This window comes from Dipodomys ordii, unplaced genomic scaffold, assembly GCF_000151885.1.
Source record: "Dipodomys ordii isolate 6190 unplaced genomic scaffold, Dord_2.0 Scaffold79, whole genome shotgun sequence".
Lineage (NCBI taxonomy): Eukaryota > Metazoa > Chordata > Mammalia > Rodentia > Heteromyidae > Dipodomys > Dipodomys ordii.
The window spans coordinates 4,972,636-4,988,345 of record NW_012267295.1 but is presented as its reverse complement, the minus strand read 5'-3'; positions in this window follow the sequence as shown (position 1 = coordinate 4,988,345).

The following is a 15,710-nucleotide window of genomic DNA, read 5'->3' as shown; positions in this document are numbered from 1 at the left end:
TTGCAAGTCCTGAGGGTCAGACTTTGGGCCTGGACATTGTCCCTGAGTTCCTTTTGCTCAAGACTAGCTCTCTACCACTTTGAGTCACAGTGCCACTTTTGGTTTTCTGCTGATTTTTTAGAGATAGGAGTCTCACAGACTTTCCCTAACCAGGCTGACTTCAAACCACAATCCTCAGAGCTCAGCCTCCTAAGTAGCTAGGATTATAGGGATGAGCCAACAGCACCCAGCTTTTTCCTTTGTTTAATTGAAGAGTCTCACAGACTTTCCTGCCCAAGCTGACTTTTAACCACAGATCTCAGCCACCTGAGTAGCTAGGATTATAGACATGAGCCACCAGTACCTGGCACAAGCTTATTCTTGAATTGAATTGGACAGTTTCAAATTAAGTCTGGAGTCTCATGCTAGCAGTACCCTATAACATATGGAGCCTGATCCTGTCCAGTCCAAGCATTATAGCTTTGAAGAGAAATCAAGATGGTTCCCAGTGGTCTGTAGAACAATGATGGTTTCTGTTTTTATCCTAGGCACATCAGCACTTGCTTTTCTGAGAAATTTACTTACTGAACTGATGTCTTAGGAATTCTTGTCCCCTCCCTATTTGCTTTGCTAAATACTAAAATTTAAATCATCGTGAGTCCTTCCTGGGCTACCCCAGGACCAAGTAAGAAATGAGATTCGGGGTCAGAGCTGCCTTTGACTCAAACTATTGTTATTCAAGTCCCTAAAATATAGCCATGCAGTATAGGAATGATTGTTCAGGCAGAGAAAAGAGAAATTGGACTGTGCTTTGTAAACAAGAATTAAGCATTTAGAGAAAGAGAATAGACAGAGGCCTATGAATCATAGAAGAATCAAAATGATGAGCCCACAGCAGCAGAAAAACACATAATTTATTTTATATATAGCTGCTGCTGATTGTTTGGAAACAGGTAGTTATGAAATATTACAGAGGAAAAACACAGTAAAGAATATTTTTCTTAGTAATAAGTTTTATCTGTGAACTACCAAAATCCTAACATTTGTTCACTTATTCCCTGAAGAAACTATAGAGAAGCATCTGGAATACCAAGATGAGTAAAATTTATTCTTAGTACCAAATAGAAAGAAGGGCATGAACAAATAAAAAACAGTTGTGATACAGCATGTTAACATGGTCCTCTTTCCCACTGATCAAGAACATAGACCCTGGTGTCAAATAGACATGGGCTTGAGAGAATGTGTGTATGTGTGTATATTATATGTGTGTGTGTGTGTGTGTGTGTGTGTTTGTGTGTGTATGTATATAGTTGACTTTAATAAATACATTAGCATCTTCCTTTGTGAAACAGGACTAGTGATTACCAACTCAATCTTCATTCTTTTACTGTGAGTAGAATCCCAATTTTGTTAAGGACAGAAATCTGCTCAGCTTTGAAAAGAAGAAAAGAAAAAGAATTCCCAGGCTCACTGGCAGCAAAGGATGACCACAGGATACATTTCTCCCCTCAAGATGGCATTCCCTCCCAGCTTACAAAACAAAAACCACAGGAAGACAAGACTCCTTGCCCTTCCCCCTTCCTCCTCATTAGAACAAACTGAGAAAACAACAGACATCTTGTCCCTACCACAGCAAATCCTTGTGCTAGGAGAGGCATGACAGAGCCACCATACCTGTGCAAGCCCGCCAACCTCTAATCCATCCTTCTTTGAGAAAAAATAAGTTCCCAATTGTACAAGCCACTTTGAACAGGTTTCGACATGCAGTCAAACTCAAGTGCTAGCTGATACAATCTATAAATGGAAGATAATAACAGTGTCTCCTCTGGGGTTCTTTTCAGCATTAAATAATGCATGTAAAGCTCTTAGCATGACACCTGGTTTGCTAGGCACATTCAATAAATGGTAACATAGAACTTTGTACTACTATTATTATATCTATTATCCTCATTTATATGATCATTGTATATGCCAAAAGGTATAGGGTTACAGGGAAAGAGGTCACTCCCTGTGCCTGGGGGAGAGAAAACAGGTTTTACCCTGAATGTTACATTCAGCTTTCAGCTTTTAAAATAAGAAGTTTCCCAGGCTATGGTTTCTGATGAAAAGATGAGCAAATTCTTGCGTCCTGCTTTCCTTAGGAAGAATACAGCAAAGTCCACTTGGCTATATTGGTAGAAAGTTGTAGTAAATACGGAGGTATCTACTAGGCTCAGAGTCAAGGGCCACAACTGGAGTCAGAGCCAGAGGCTGTATGTACTCTTCAAATAAAGGGAATCTGAGAGAGGCAAGTAGACTGTCTAGCTGGAAATGCAGGGTCGGGGAGGGGGGGTGGATTTGAAAGTCTTAGAAAGGCCCTAACTAGTCTTAGAAAGACCTTGTCAAATGCCAGTTAAATAACTCAGTACTCTGATCATTGACCGCCATCCATGAGCTGGTGGTATAAATTATTTATAAGCTGTTTGAGAACACAAACACTGTCTTAATCCTTTCCTTGATTTTTGTGTCCCTAACACCTAATAGAGCCCTAAAATGTGGCTATTCCAACAATCTTAAAAATATTTATAATGCACCTTTCTAGGCTGAAAGGGTAGTTCAGTGGCAGAATGACTCCCTGACATGTTCACGGTCCTGCATTCAATCCTCAAAAACAAAACAAAATAAAGCAACGCCAGTCTCAGGACTTCCCAGCCTCTCCTTCCAGAATAGATAGAAATGCACAGCAGAGCTCCAATCTTAGAATGCTGTGCTAAGTGTACACTCTTCTAAACAAGGTACCCAGAGGAGCCCTCTGTCCCCAGAATTGATCATTTCTTTAATCAGAGAGAGAGAAGAGTGGATATAAATAGACCATTTTTCTGCTTCCTATACCAAAGCTTTCTTTTTTCCCCAAAAAAAGAAAGGTGGAGAATACCCTCTTGATAATTCATCAACCAGAGGAAGTGGAAGGAGCTCCTCACGTGTGGCTGGCAGATCTGGGAGCAGATAGAGAGGCTAATGAGAAACCGAGTTCAGCATAAAAGGATGTTGTGATGCTTAAGCCTCATTAGGACTGTGAAACCAGCCATTCGGACACAAACCCACTATTGACTCTCCCCTCACTTTCCTACCTCCCTCTTCTCACAGCATTATTGAACCTGGGTTTTTCCTATAGACCAGACCTTGCCAACCCTTTCGCCCTTCACATTATGGGTTTCTATTTCTGTAGTTCCATGAAGGATGATAGCAGGGTATTGAGTTGTTTTTCATTTAGTTCAGTCACCGCCCTTACCCTGCCTGGCCCCACCCTGGCCTGGCTGCTCTTAAGTCATATTTTCATTGTCTGTGCCGTGCCTTAACCGAGGTTTTTATTGCTTCCTCACAGAGATGAGGAAGCCTGTATTTTATTTTCCAGGCGCTGCTATACCTAGCTTCGTGTATCCATCCTTCCTGCCAAGAATTAGGGTGTTTTGATATTGGGTTCAGATACTTGCTGAGTCCCTAATGGGTGCCAGCCCCTGAACTAGGCTTTTCCTTGTTTATTTTTTGGGGGGTTGTTTATTCGTTTGCATTTGATTTTCACGGAATGTCTGTGCAGTGGGTAGTATTACATCTCCTTTTGCAGATGAGAAAACACAGAAGCACAGAGAGGAAACAATAGGCTCTAGGTCACACAAGAAAAGCTGGTGACAGGACTTTCTGTCTCCTGCCTCATGTCCTCTCCCCCTTCCAGCACAGCAACCTGAGTACCTGTTAGGATGTTTCCTTTGGTCAGGTACAAATCTTACAGCAAAGAGGAGACAAAAAAAGCAAAGTGCTGGTGGCTCACACCTGCAATCCTACTACTACTACTCTGGAGACTGAGATCTGAGGATCATGGTTCAAAGCCAGGCTGGACAAAAAAGATCTGTGAGACTCTTATCTCCAGTAAATCACCAAAAATGCCAGAAGTGGAGCTGCAGATCAAGTGATAGAGTGCTACCCTTGAACAAAAAAAGCTCAGGGACCGTGCCCGATCCTTGAGTTCAAGGTCCAGGACCAGCACCAAAAAAACAAAAGAGGAGACAAAAGGACTTAACTCTTTGTTCTTAAGTGTTTTGATCCAATATTTCATTAAACTCAGCCATCAGGTTCTCATTCCTTTCTTTGTCTTCCCTGGGTACCTATCTGGCTCTTAGTAAAAAGCCCCAGTCAGACCACTGAGCTGTCCTGTCTAGTTCCCAGTTATTTGTCTGCCCAGATTACGTTTGTCAAGGACACAGGAAAACCAGAGCTGCTTTCACAGGCTCTAGAGCTTTGTGCCTCCCTGCTGGCTAGCCCCAGAGGTGAAGTCACAGGGACCTGCCTACTCCACACACTGGATGGGAAACACTGCCAAACTGCCCACCTCCAGGGTCTCCATAAAGAGTGACTAGGTCTTCTCTCCACCCCACCAGCTGTCAGGGACGCAGAGCCTGGATCTCCTCCCACCTCAGCCTCCAGGTAGAAGAAAACTGGAGGCGGAGTTGTCTGCAGACTTGTCCTAAGGTCCACATTTGCCTGGCCCCAGGTTCTCTCTAGTCCCTCCTCTTTCCCTGCCCCTTGCATTTGCCTCTTCCGGTTGGGCACACCAGACTGACTGGCTCAGCCGATTCTGATTTTTTTGAACCTCTTGATTTTGCAAGACCTAGATCAGACTCATGCAGGGAAGAGGGAAAGAAAACAAATAAAAAATAAACAGGCCCTTGACACAGACTTCTGTCAAGCCATACATTTCCAAAGGGATTTCAAAATCAAATGCCAAGCCTTCTTTCTCTTTGCTTGCCACTTTAACAGCTTTATTTCTGAAATAAGGAAAGGGTGGGGACAGCAAAAGGTGCCTGGGAGAGCCAGGGGAAGGAGGATGCAAATTAGTCTTTCTGTGGCTAAGATATGCCTGTGCTCTGTCCTCCTCCGGTGAACACAGACACTTTCCCAGTGTCCCCAGGGAATAGGGATAATTGACAACACTCTGGCTAATAGGATGAGAGCAAGCCACTAGGCCTCTCTTCCATCCATCACAGCTAAGGAGACCAAGATCAGATCCTAGCACCAGCCCAGTACTGGGACTCATGCCTGCTCAAAGCTAGTGCTCTACCATGTAAGCCCCTGTTCCACTTGTTGGCTTTTTGGTTGTTGAGATTTTCATTTGTTTATTGGGGATAAGAGTCTCATGGACTTCTTGACTGGGCTGGCTTTGAACTATGATCCTCAGATCTCAGCCTCTTGAATAGCTAGGATTATAGGCATGAGCTACCCGTGCCCAGTTATATTGTTGAACAGTAATATAATCAAGTAGACTTCCTTTCCCAAAGAAGAGGAGGGCTGAAGAATGAAAATGTGGAATGTGCTTTCCCCAAACTTTGCTGAAGGCCAAACAAGAGCAAATGTTGTTGTTGTCGTCATTATACACGGTCCCCCTGGCTACTGTGAAAGTCCCCCGCAGGCTCTACAGAGAAAGGCCACATACTCCACACACACCAGCTGCTTCTTACTGGCAACATTTGCCAGGTGTCCTTTTCTGGCTCTGTAGCTGTTGTGCACTTGTGCAGGACAATTCCAACATGTTGGGGGGTTAACTATACCAGGTGCCTCCCTGCACCAAGGAGGGAAAGAAGTCAGGGTATAAAATCCCTGGCTACCTCATTTCTTTGTAGAACAACCATGAGCTATTTCCACAAGTCTCTCAAAGGACTCATAAAGGGCATGCCTTTTCCTTTTCTTTTCATCCTTCCATCTGTATGTCCCACTGGGCTAACCTGGGGTTACCACCCAAATAAACCACAACACACAAATACCTGGATCAAAGTCTCTTTTGAAGAAACACAACCAAAACTAGGATAGAAGTTTCTCCTATCAAAGTCCTACATGAGTGCAAGCCAGTATAGACACTTGCACACCCATGTTCATTGCTGCACTATTCACAATAGCCAAGTTATGAAAACAGCCAGATGACCTACAATATATGAGCAGATAAAAAATGTGGTATATATACACAATGGAATTTTACACAGAAGGAACGATATTATGTCATTTGTAGGGAAATGGATAGACTTAGAACAAATCATGTTAAGTGAGGTAAGCCAGGCTCAGAGACACAAACAGCACTCTCAAATGTGGAAGCTAGATCTAAAATACACTGGACATGAGAAATTTTACTGGACTCTAGGCATTCACACACAGTGAGACCAAAGGAAGATATTCTTAAGAGAGGAACATACGGGGTCAATGCCTATGTGCTTCTGATCATATAAAATAATGTTTATCAAAATGAGATGAAAAAGAAATGGAAACAAGAGATTTTGTCTTTGTTGCTGTTTTTGTTTTTTTTCATTTTGTCTTATTTATTCATTTATCTGTCTTTGGGCAGGTGGGGGGCACAGAAATGGAGGTACAAAGAACAAACAAATGCAGCAGTGGTACACAATAGACACTACATCAAAAGTGAACTATACAACTATGGGTGGGAAGGGAGGGAAAAACTGGGAGAGCGAAGGAAGGGGTGCACTGTCCAAAAAGAAATGTACTCTTTACCTGACTGTAACTGTAACCCCTCTGTATATCACTTTTAGAATCACAATTTTTTAAAAAGAGAACACACACACACACACACAAAGAACATTTTAAAAATGTAGCCTGGTATTGGTGGCTCACACCTGTAATCCTAGCTCCTCAGGAGGCTGAGATCTGAGGATTGCAGTTCAAAGCCAGCCCAGGCAGAAAAGTTCCTGTGAGACTCTTACCTCCAGTTAACCACTCAGAAACTGGAAGTGGCAGTGTAGCTCAAAGTGGTAGAGGACTATCCTTGAGCAAAAGAGCTCAGGGACAGCGCCCAGGCCCTGAATGCAAGCCCCATGACACCCCTCCCCTCCCCACCGCACACACAAAGTAGAAGACCTATTTCCCAATTTGTGGCCATTATCCAGAAATTCTTCTGCCTATTGAGCCTTTAACAGGGCTGTCTACAGCCTTGGAACTGCTGACATCCGGTTCCGACTTCTAGTGCCCTTCTGGAGACTTGGGCTTCCTGTCAAACCACCTTGACCTAGCATCTCAGCTGTGCCAATCAGCCTCTGCCTCAGACACCCCAGTGGCCCCCTTTCTTTCCACATTGTACTGTGTGATTTTTTAATGGTCCCCATGCAACCACTGTCATGTCTCATACACAGTTCCATTTTTGAGAGTGGCTCCTAGTTGGGAATGAATGTGGCTGTGAAGAAGAGACTTCATCACTGCTCTTATTAAGCTTACATTCCTGTGAAGAGTGAGGGAAAATGGGCCATGGACATATGAGATGTGAAAATGCTCCAGAGAACCAAAAAGGGGTGACTACCTGCACACCATGTTCATTGCAACACCACTCACTATAGCCAAATTATGGAAACAGCTCAGGAGTCTTACAACTAATGAATGGATCCAGAAAACATGACGCGCACGCGCACACACACACACACACACACACACGCATGCATGCACACACGTGTATGCTGGAGCAATGGAATTATGTTCATCCACCAGGAAGAGTAAAATTATGTGATTTGCAGAGAAATGGATGGATCTGGAAAACATCATATTGAGTGAAGTAAGCCAGGCTTAGGAAGACAAAGGGAGTCTGTTTTTCTCTTACATGTAGGATGTTAGACCTAAAATAAAACAGACACTTAAACACAGACCAGGTTATACATATACATACACAATCAAATGGATAAAGTATGGTGAGGCAGGGGTGAGACTCCATGGCACAATCCCTTTGAGCAGTTAACAAAATGAGTATCAGGAAGCTGAAATCGGTCTTGATGGGGTAGGCAAGGGCTAGCGGGGAGGCGGATAAACGGAGAGAAGAATGGTAGGCACGTATGTGGGATTCTCAACCAATGTGGGGTCTTTCTCTCCCTCCCTAAATCGAAGCCCCCTTGCACAGCTGTTGAAGATCATTTAAAAGGGGGTGTGATAGGATTGGTGGAGCGTGGGTGCCTACTTTTGATGGGAAGGTCAGAGGCCTCATTTCTTTTTTTGGGGGGGGGGTCCGGTCGTGGGGCCTGAACTCTGGGCCTGGGCGCTGTCCCTCAGCTCTTCAGCTCAAGGCTAGCGCTCTACCACTTGGGCCATTAACGCCACTTCTGGCTTTTTTCTTTTTGCTTATGTGGTGCTGAGGAATAGAACCCAGGGCCTCGGGCATGCAAGGCAAACGCTCTACCACTGAGCCACCTTCCCAGCCCCAGAATCACAGCTTTTTTTTTTTTTTTGGGTCCGGTCGTGGGTCCTGAACTCTGGGCCTGGGCACTGTCCCTCAGCTCTTCAGCTCAAGGCTAGCACTCTACCACTTTAGCCACAGCGCCACTTCTGGCTTTTTTCTTTTTGTTTATGTGGTGCTGAGGAATCAAACCCAGGGCCTCATGCATGCAAGGCAAGCGCTCTACCACTGAGCCACCTTCCCAGCCAGAGGTCTCATTTCTCAGAGGGCCATTGTTAATCTAAAAGTGGAATAACAGCGTGTTTGCCATAGAACGACATGGGGGAAGAGTATTCCACAAAAGAAGAATACCATGTGGGAAGTATCAAGGGAGTACTGAGTTTGAGGAGATTAAAAAACAAAAAGAGCGTGTTTAATCATAAAATGCTTCCTTGCAGGCAATAGACGTTTATCAGATGTCCACAATGTTGGTTCTGTGCTTTGAGGAGTCAAGACACAGAGGGTGGTGCCCAGCCCTCCTCAATCAACTACCTATGGCAGTTCCTTCTCTCTTAGCTGCTCTGAATCTGGAACCTGCCTGATTTCCAACCTTGGTGGAGTGAACTGCTGCTCCTTGAAGACTCTGCTGTGGCATTTTGGTGCACCCTGATGACACTGTGCTTGAATTCTGATTCTTTCTTAGCTCTCTGCCTCTCTCCTAAAGCAGGAGCTGCACAGCAGGGGAAAAGCTCTTTCTCATACACCTTCCTGGCCCAATGCTTTAGGAATGTGCTGGAAACTCAGAGAAGGTCTTTCAAGAAATGCAGAGCTTCTTGAAGGCTCCCTTGGTTCACACCTTGCTCGATGAGATCTGTTGCACTGGTGAGAGGTTAGATTCAGCATCCCTGCTTCCGATCTTTCCTGTCACCCGCTTCCTCCCACTCTCACCATGCTTCCTAAGCACTTTGCTATGGTCCCTGAAGTATTTCACACATCATCAGTTAGTCACAGGGTGGCACCAAGGGGCTGGCAGAAAAGGTCGGTGACAATAGCAAGCAAAGATAGCTGGGTGACAATGTCAGGAACTACTATTGTGTGAACTCTCTAAATGTTTAAATTGTTGGAAAATATTACTTTGGAGAATTAAATCAATCTTTGTATTGGTGTGTTTTCTGTTGCCCTAACAAGACCCCTGAGGCTGGATGGTTTATAAAGGAGAGTTCAGCTGACTGCTGGTAGCTCACACTTGTAATCCTAACTACCCAGTAGGCTGAGATCTGAGGATCAAGGTTGAAAGCCATCCTGGGCAGGAAAATACTTTGAAACTCTTATCTCCAATTAACCACCACTGGAAGTGGTACTATGGCTCAAAGTGGTAGAATGCTAGCCTTGAGCAAAAGAGCTCAGGGACAGTACCCAGGGCCCTGAGTTCAAGCCCACCAGATTGACTAAAAAAAAAAAAAAAGTAAGAAAGAAAGAAAAAAGAAAAGAGTTTAAGGCCGGGTGCTGGTGGCTCAAGCCAGTGGCTCCTAGCCACTCAGGAGGCTGAGATCTGAGGACTCCAGTTTTAAAGCCAGCCCAGGCAGGAAAGTCTGTGAGACTCTTCTTGCCAATTAACCACCAGAAAACTGGAAGTAGTGCTGTGGCTCAAGTGGTAGAGTGCTTGCCTTGAGCTGAAGAGCTCAGGCACAGTGCCCAGGTGTAGAGTTCAAGCCCCTTGATCGATCAAAGAAAAAAGAAAAGAGTTTATTAGCTTATAGTTTTGGAAGCTGATACTCCAAGATCAGGCAGCCCCATCTGTTTGCTCCTGGTGAGGTTATCACAGCAAATAGCATCACAATGGCAGGAGCTACATGGAAGCCAAGGAGCAGGAAGGGGCCACTGTTCCCTTTTAATAACAACCCATTCTCATGAGAACAGCATACATGGGGGTTTAGCATTAATCCCTTTCCAAGGATAGAGCACCCGACAATCTAATCACCTTCCACTAGGCCCTGCCTTTTGTGATCTATATTGCTATAGTTGTTGCTATTTGTTTTAGAAACAAGGTCTCACTACAGGTTGACCTGTAACTCTTGATCCTTGGCCTCCTGAGTCCTGGGATTTCAGGTGTGTTCCATCATGCCCAGCAGGGCCCTGCCTGCATTGTAAACAGGTGGGATTCACCACGTCAACACTTGTGCCTTAGAGACCAATCTCCCAGCACATCCTTGTGGGAGGAGCCACATCCAAACCAGAGATTGCCCGCCCTCAATTCTAGGAATCTCATTCTATTCGCAGAGGTGTTCTTAGCACCTCCTGCAACCCATGACAAATAACAGTGGCTGAATAACATTTGTTGAACGAGTGAATAAATGAAAAAAAAAATGGAATAAGATGTGATGTGATGAATTTCAGTTTTTGGTTTTTCTTCCTCTTACTGTCTCACCATCTCAAATGACTCCTAAGCGGCCCTGGGGATTTCTGGGCAGTAGATTAAATGTTCTGTTTTTCTCCCCACCACCACCAAACAGGCCACTTTCCCCTGCGGCTCAGCTGGATTCACACACTAACCAAACAGACAAATCGTGACTAAGTGCTCAGAATCCAGAAATGTTATGTTGGCACTAAGAGAACCATGGAATATTTTCTGGAAGTTCTAAGTGTCACCTAGGGACTCAACTCTAGTTGTTCAACCCTGACTATTCAGCAAGAGGAGGAAACTGACCCGCCGGAGGATGTGGGATTCTCAACCAATGTGGGGTCTTTCTCTCCCTCCCTTTTTGGCTCTGTTGGGGAGGAGAGGGAGGGGTGTACTCATGTCTCATCATTTCTAAGCGAGTGACTAATCTTTGTAAGTAACACCCAAATACGTCACAAAACCTTGAGACTTAGCAGTAAAGGCGGACTGCAGACTCTTAAGACTAACACCAGCGCTGCTACATTTTTTCAGAAACAGAACTTGGTTGAACACAACTATGGGTATCCTTTAGACTCAGTGGCTCCAGGACTCTCTCAGATATCAAAATCCATGGATGCTCAAATCACTTATCAAAAGTGTAATGGGGCGCTAGTGGCTCATGCCTGTAATCTTGGCTACTACTAAAGGGCCTGAGATCTGAGGATCACTGTTCAAAGTCAGCCCAAGCAGAAAAGTCTGTGAAACTCTTATCTGCAATTAACTAGTAAAAAGCTGGAAGTGGAACTATGAAAAAGCCACACAAGAGTGTACAGCTCTGAGTTCAAGCACCAGCACTACCAAAATAAAAATAAAAGAGTCACATTTGAGCCAGGCGCCGGTGGCTCACATCTGTAATCCTAGCTACTCGAGGCTATGATCTGAAGCATCATGGTTTGAAGCCAGCTAAAGCAGAAAAGTCTACAAGATTTCACCTCTAATTAACCAGCAAAAAGCTGGACTTGAGATGTGGCTCAAATGGTAGAGCACCATGTGTCAGCAAGAAAGCTGAGCAAAAATGCTGGCACAAAAGAAAAGAAAGTTCCTTCCCTTTGCTTCTTTATCAGTGTAAAAGGAGGGAACATATTACCTTCTTTGTGTGTGTTTGTGTGTGCTGGTACTGGGGCTCCAACTCAGGGCACTGTCCTTTAGTGGTTTCTGCCCAACGCTGGTGCTCTACCACTTCAGCCAAAGCCCACTTTCAGCTCTTTGGTGGTTAACTGCAGATAAGAGTCTCACAGACTTTCCTGCCCAGGCTGGCTTCCAGCAGTGATCCTCAGATCTTAGCCTCCTAAGTAGCTAGGATTACAGGTGTGCCTTATCCAGCTGTGCAGAGAGAGCAGGACCTCACAAGACCCTGGCACAGGCAAGGCAGACCTGGAAAGAAGCAGCTGTGCTTCTCTGGGGGCTCTTGTCCTCCAGCTAGGATCCACCACAAGCCTTCTCGCTGAGTCAAAGGACTTTCTCTGGACTGGTGGAATGGTTCATTCTCCCTTCAGTCCCAGGCGTGCCTGGCATTCTCTCCCGCAATAGACTCTGGTTTATGCACTCCGCACCATCCACTCTCCTGATTTGTGCTTCTTGTCTCCATGGAGCTTTTCCAGCAGTGGCTTGCTGAGAAAGTGTCTGGGAAAGTTTCAGAAGTCTGAAATGTTTCTGTCCACGCATCTTCAAATGTCTTTACCTGGCTGATAACTGGACTAGAAACTGAATTCTACATTACAAATAATTTTATGCAGACTTTCAGAGACATTGGGTCATCACTGGCTTTCAGTGTTGCTGTGAAAAATGCCATTTTGACTCTCTAACACACATGTACCTACCGCCACCTCATGCACATAGACTCTTCCTTTCCCCCCTCAATATTTTGAAATTTCACAGAAACGGGCCAGCACTTGCTGGGCTCTGTCTTTTTGGACGGTTGGATTCTGCAGAATTTCATAAGTTGGGTTCCATATGATCATACCTACAAATCCCAGAGTCTTGGGAGATGGACATCAGGAGGAATGAATTTGGCAACCTGTCTGAGCAAAAAGTAGTGAGACCCCAATGAGCCGATGTGTGGCACACACTTGTAACCTCAGCTACATGAGGCTGGGTCTTGTTCTAGGGCAAAAGCACAAGACCCTATCTGGAAAAAATAAAACATAAGAGAGTAGGGGGCATTGCTTAAATGAAAGAATACCTGCCTATAAACTGCAAGGCCCTAAGTTCAAATCCCAGTCTCCTCCCTTCCTCTCTCTCCCTCTCTCTCCCTTCTTCCTTCTCTCTCTCTCTCTCATGCACACACACACACACACACACACACACAGATCACAATGCTTTTTGAGATTATTATTTATGATCTCCTCCACATTTTTCTATTCTCTTCTTTTAGAAGCCCTATTAATTCTGATGTTGACTCTCCTGAGAGGGATTCGTATTTATTTTCCTTCATTCTTATTTTCAGTATCCTTTATCTTTTTTGTTGTAATTTCTAAGATTAAAAAAATTGTTATAAAGATGTTATGTTACAGTCAGGTAAAGAGTCAGGTAAAGAGTACATTTTGGGAGGGGACAATGTCACCCGTTCCCTTTCTCTCTCTTAGTTTTTCCCTCCCATCCCCACCCACACTAAGATGTTTTTAATTTGATCTTGCAAGTCTTTTATTGATTTGAAAAATTGTTAATGCTCCTATCTTTATTTTTAAAACCCTTCTTAAATCTTGAATGTTTTCCAGCAGTACTCTGTTTTTGTTATAGTTTGGAGTTTCAATAATCTTTCCTCCCTCCCAAGTCAAAATGCATTTTTAAATTTTTTATTGTTTTTCCTTCTTCCATTTCCTCCTTCTCCTTCTCTCCCTCCACTTCTTCCTCTCCCAATACTTTAAATCAACCCCATCATCCTGATCATCATCAATCACAACTATCTTCAGTTATGTACAATAGCTCTTTCTTCCCGGTCATTGCAATGCTGTTTATTCTGGTCTCTTTCCTGCCTTCAAGGTTGTCCTGGGATGTGAGGGGTTCCTCGGCTCTATTTTCTGTCGGAGGTCATTGGCAGCTGGAACCTATCCTGTGGGAGTCCACTTGGAGCTTTCCCACAGGGTGGTCTGGGTGGCTATTTGCTGGGAACCCCAGAATACCAGTGTGTGTGTGTGTGTGTGTGTGTGTGTGTGTGTAAGTCTTTCCTTTACACTAGTCATCCTCTGCGGAGGGTAAGGGTTTGGTGGCTAGAGTTCTAGGAAATAAGCGAAGGGGCCAAGGAGGGCGTGCTGTTTCTCCATCCAGCATTAAAACACATTTGTTCCGCTGTGCCTACGCCTCTCCGCAGCTCCCATGTCTTCAATGTGCCTGCCATCCCTGACCAAGAGAAGCTGTGCTGTCCACTGAGAACAGAGATCCAGATGTCTGCCAGAGTCGAGGAGAGAGGGCGAAGGGCTCTAGGAATCAGAGAGCTTCCTAAAGAGCTCCCCCACCCAGTCCTTCTGAGTTCTGTCCCGTCCCCTCCCCCCGCAGGAGCAGAGGCCTGGGGCCTGCTGGCTTCTTTTTTTTCCTTTGGCAGAGTCTGCAGTGTAAATCACACCCAGCCTGGGCCTTCCCACAGCTGCCTGGCTTTCCCAGGCCTGCCCAGCCAGTCTGCGCCATCCCTCTCCCCCCTCTCATGGCTGTGGCTTCCTGTCCTGTTTTCTGAGCAGTGTGGCTTTATGTCAGCTCCCCCCCTCCACCCTGCTTCTTCCCGAAATTCGAGTAGGGCCTTAGGAGAGAGCAAAATCAAATACATGTGTGCAATCTGTCCAAAGCTGAACTCTACCCGGAAAATGCTGAAATCCAATCTGCTCCTTCACATTTGGTGTGGGGGGTGGGGAATGAGGGGGGAAGAGAGGCTCTCCACACAGTTTTGGAGAATTTATGAATTCCACTTTTCCCACCAACATTGTTGCCTGTAACCTTTTTCCTGCAGACACTGCTGGAGTGGGGGAGTGGAGGTGGGGTGGTGGGGGATGGACTGGGCCCCCTCTTCGTGGATATCAGTTAAGTAGAAGGGCTAGACATGCTCAAAGGAGTAGAATGTAGACTCACGATTCCTCACAAGTCCTCCGGGTAAAATGAGTTGTGGATTTCAAGGTTCCTCACATTTTAGAAAGGTACTATAGAGCCAGGTGCTGGTGGCTCACACTTGTAATCCTAGCTATTCGGGAAACGGAGATCTGAGGATCAAGGTTCAAAGCCAGTCTGGGCAAAAAACTCTGAGAGTCTTATCTCCAATTAACCACTGAAAAACTGGAAGTGGAGGTTGTGGCTCAAGTAGAGGGTGGAAAAAGCCAAGCAAGAGGGAAAAGCTTGGAGTTCAAGCCCTAATACTGGCACAGAAGAAAGGAAAAGGAAGGGAAGGGAAAGGAAGGGAAGGGAAGGGAAGGGAGAGAGAAAGGAAGGGAAGGGAGAGAGAAAGGAAGGAAGGAAGGAAGGTAGAAAGAAAGGAAGGGAAGGGAAGGGAGAGAGAAAGGAAGGGAAGGGAGAGAGAAAGGAAGGAAGGAAGGAAGGAAGGAAGGAAGGAAGGAAGGAAGGAAGGAAGGAAGGTAGAAAGAAAGGAAGGGAAGGGAAGGGAAGGAAAGGGAGGGAAAGAGGGATGAAGAAAGGAGGGAGGGAAGGAGGGAGGGAGGGAAGGCTGGCAGGCAGACAGGCAGGTAGACAATATAAAATGCCCAATGTATTCTTGTGGTCTTTAGCAGGGCCTGCAGTGTCTCCTCAGTAACAAACACATTCATATTGTAGTAAGGCCCAGGGATATCCACACCAACTTAGATTATAAAAAGCCTTGTATCCATTCACAGCAAGGTTTGAAAGCAACTGAATTGACAAATAAAACCTACTTTTCAGTTTAGGTATTTCTGAGTTATTGCTAAGGCCTTCCAGCCTTTCCATTTTAGGCCATTCGAGGCTATACCAAAATAACAGACTGGGTGACTTGCAAGTAACAGAACTTTCTATTGCAGCTTTGTGGAGGATGAGGAGGCCCAGGTCAGGGCACCGGCAGACGGCATGTCTGCCAAGTGCTCCTGGCTTGTGTTATCCTCACCAGGGGACAGGTCATCAGCCACATAGGCCCTTTTTTTGTGTTATATTGTGCTGGTACTGGAGCTT